Source organism: Canis aureus, chromosome 16, assembly GCF_053574225.1.
Source record: "Canis aureus isolate CA01 chromosome 16, VMU_Caureus_v.1.0, whole genome shotgun sequence".
In the NCBI taxonomy this organism is placed as follows: domain Eukaryota; kingdom Metazoa; phylum Chordata; class Mammalia; order Carnivora; family Canidae; genus Canis; species Canis aureus.
In genome coordinates this window covers 41,441,081-41,444,461 of record NC_135626.1, presented here as the reverse complement: position 1 = coordinate 41,444,461, position 3,381 = coordinate 41,441,081, and the positions used below count along the sequence as shown (strand labels likewise).

At 48.2% G+C, this 3,381-nt stretch overlaps 1 non-coding gene across 1 annotated transcript; it reads right to left on the bottom strand.

Annotated features, from left to right (window-relative positions):
- LOC144287355 (U2 spliceosomal RNA) lies at positions 1 to 191 on the bottom strand. The gene has a single exon (XR_013355196.1). It is a non-coding gene; the product is annotated as a U2 spliceosomal RNA (small nuclear RNA).
- Between the last annotated feature and the right edge of the window lie 3,190 nt (positions 192 to 3,381).

Below are 3,381 nucleotides of genomic sequence, written 5' to 3'. Positions count from 1 at the left end.
AGGGGGTGCACCGTTCCTGGAGGTACTGCAATACCAGGTCGATGCGCGGAGTGGACGGAGCAAGCTCCTATTCCATCTCCCTGCTCCAAAAACCCATTTAATATATTGTCCTCGGATAGAGGACGTATCAGATATTAAACTGATAAGAACAGATACTACACTTGATCTTAGCCAAAAGGCCGAGAAGCGATACCGCCGCGCACCCCCCCCGCGCACGCCCTCCCGACGACGTCCACCTTACACTCACGGTGACTCGGCTCCCGCTCCGCCCACGTCCCGCTCCCCCCCGCTTCTCCCACCGTGGCACGGGCGGCACTAGCCGCTAGGCTCTCCTGAGGCCTTGTAAAGTCTCTACCTTTTAAAAGACAAGTGATGCATCTGTCGCTGCTGCGTCTGCATCGGTCTGTAACGCCCCTTTTAATTTGAATGCCCCACCCTTTAGCGCGCCGGGTGACGCGCTCACACCCCGCAGGCCGTTTCCGGGAATTGCTCGGTGCAGGGAGAATGGAATCCGGGATGGGGGGGAAGGGGGGGTCCGCCTTCAGTTTTGTACGGACGTAGAGAAAAGCCAGGACCAAAGAGGGTTGAGGGTAACGGCAATAGGGTCTGTGGAAGGGCGCTGTTGGCGGAGTCTTCCTGAAGACAAAGTTGGAAGATATACCCATTAGAAGCGCTTAGAGCGTATCGTATTAAGTTGGCTCTACGTCGGCGGAAAGACGAGCTTCGTATCTGCCAGTTGAGGGTCTCATTCTGAGCCAGGGGAGCGAAAGGCCTGGAGGAAGGGTTTCCCTGAGCAGAGAGGGTCGCCTCCCTGCAAGAGGGAAGGCGGACCACAGAAAGTGAGGCGGGAGGCGGGTCCGTTGATTGGGAGGCCGGGATGCCCCGCTGCTGGGATTTTCTCCGACTCCAGTACCTGCCTCTATCCCCGCTTCTGAGAATGGATTCTATCTTGGGCTTTGTACGTAAAGCTCCCTACTCCGGGGACATCGTTTCCCTTCGCGTCTTACGCAGATGGATACTCTGGATTCTGCTTGTGTGTCACCTCCTCCTGGAAGACTTCCTTTTTTTTTTTTTTTTTTTTTTGGAAGCCTTCCTTAAAGACCCTTTTACACCCTGCCTCCAGTCTGATTAGCGGCCCTCATATGCATTTCATCCCACCTGCGAATTCATTTCAGGTACACCACTCACCACCTTTTTGGGCAATCTTTGATCGCTCCCACTTGAAATCTGAGATCATTGAGGATGGTGACCTCATCAGTATCTCTGTATCCCATCACTAGCTCAGTGCTTGGCATATAGTAGGTGGTGTAAACGTTGGTTGAGTGAAGAAGCGATTCCTAGATCAGACAATCAGAGAAACAATTAGGAGGCTACTGGTCAAATCCAGGGGTTATAAGCGTGGAAGATCTGGTCAGGATGGTGGCACACCACAGAGGAGAGATGACTGTCACATGATGCTCTGGGTATTAAGGCCAATCAATTCCTAAATCCTCTCCCCTGACGTTTCCCTGTGGCAAAGATTGCTGATTCTCAGTCAGCATTTACCTTTCATATCCTCCTTCGGAGAAAACTTCAGTTTACTAGAGGGGTTAATATTTCTTTCATTTGATATCAGAAAAACTAGAAGGTATCATGGATGTAAGACCGAAACCCAGTCAGTACCTTCACCCTGCAAGATGAAAAGCATGTTCTAGGCGTTGCCTGGGCCTTTCCCCTGGACTCAGTGCTCTATTGTACTACCTCACTTAATTCACTCAACAGCTCTACAAGGTGGATGTTATTATAATTACACAGGGCCAGAACTATAGTGAGGCCAAAGGGGAGGGGCCAGATTTAAGAGAATGTCCTCCGAAGAACTCTCCAGTAATCAAGATTAAAATATTTTAAGAATTTATTTAGATATATTCACAAATGAGATGCCTGGATGGCTCAGTGGTTGGGCTCTGCTTTAAGCTCAGGGTGTGATCCTGGAGTTCAGGGATTGAGTCCCACATTGGGCTCCCTGAGGGTAGCCTGCTTCTCCCTCTGCTTTTGCCTATGTCTTTGCCTCTCTCTCTCTCTCTCTGTGTGTGTGTGTCTCTCATGAATAAAAAAAGATATATTCACAAATATACACAACTTGGTTTATTTGCTTCTCATCTTGGTAGAGGTTTTGTTGCTGTTCTATTTCCCAGCACCTCAGTGTTCAGCACATATTCCACACTTGATAAATATTTGTTGAATGAATGAATGAGAGTCACCCAAAACAATATATAATGTGCTTAGCTTGCACCTGAGATGGCTCTTCGGGCCTTCTAATCCCATGCTCTCTGTTTAGATGTGTATATCAGATCATCTTATACTCACTAAATTGGTTTTGCTGAAAGGGGGTTGCTATGAACCCAGCTCCCAGAAGCTCCTTCACTCACCCTGGATATTTCCAAATGTCTTCCAAGTCCAAAGGCCTTACCAGTAGGCAGGTGGCCAGCTGTCAGACAACACTCTTAACTCATTCATTCCTTTATCTAACAATGATTGCTGAGGATAGACTCATTAAACTTTTGGGATTAAAAATGTCTAGACCGGGATCCCTGGGTGGCGCAGCGGTTTGGCGCCTGCCTTTGGCCCAGGGCGCGATCCTGGAGACCCGGGATCGAATCCCACATCGGGCTCCCGGTGCATGGAGCCTGCTTCTCCCTCTGCCTGTGTCTCTGCCTCTCTCTCTCTCTCTCTCTCTCTCTCTGTGACTATCATAAATAAAAATTAAAAAAAAATTTTTTTAAAAATTAAAAATGTCTAGACCTACTAGAAGCTTGGGATTATAATACATGTCTGTTGTAGATTAGCAGGAGAACATGTAAAGTGCTCATCGAGGGGATCCCTGGGTGGCTCAGTGGTTTAGCGCCTGCCTTCGGCCCAGGGCATGATCCTGGAGTCCCGGGATCAAGTTCCAAATCAGGCTCCCTGCATGGAGCCTGCTTCTCCCCCTGCTTGTGTCTCAGCCTCTCTCTCTGTCTCATGAATAAATAAATAAAATCTTTAAAAAAAAATAAAGTGCTCATCGATAGGGAAAATACACAGCCTTTGGGGTAACTTACTATTAATCTGTTCTAGAACCTTGTTGTTGAAAGTATGGCCTGTGAACTACAGCATCTGTAACACCTGGGAACCGGTTAGAAATGCAGAATGTCAGACACCACATCAGACCTACTTTCTTAGTTTGCTCTGGCTGCCATAACAAAATACCATAGACTGGGAGCTTAAATAACAGAAATTTCTTAGTTAAGGACGCTAGAAGTTCCAGTTGACGGTGCCAGCATGATAGGGCTATACTGAGGTCCCTATTGGCTCACAGATGGCCACCTTCTCCATATGGTAGAGAGGGAACAAGCTCTCTGGTGC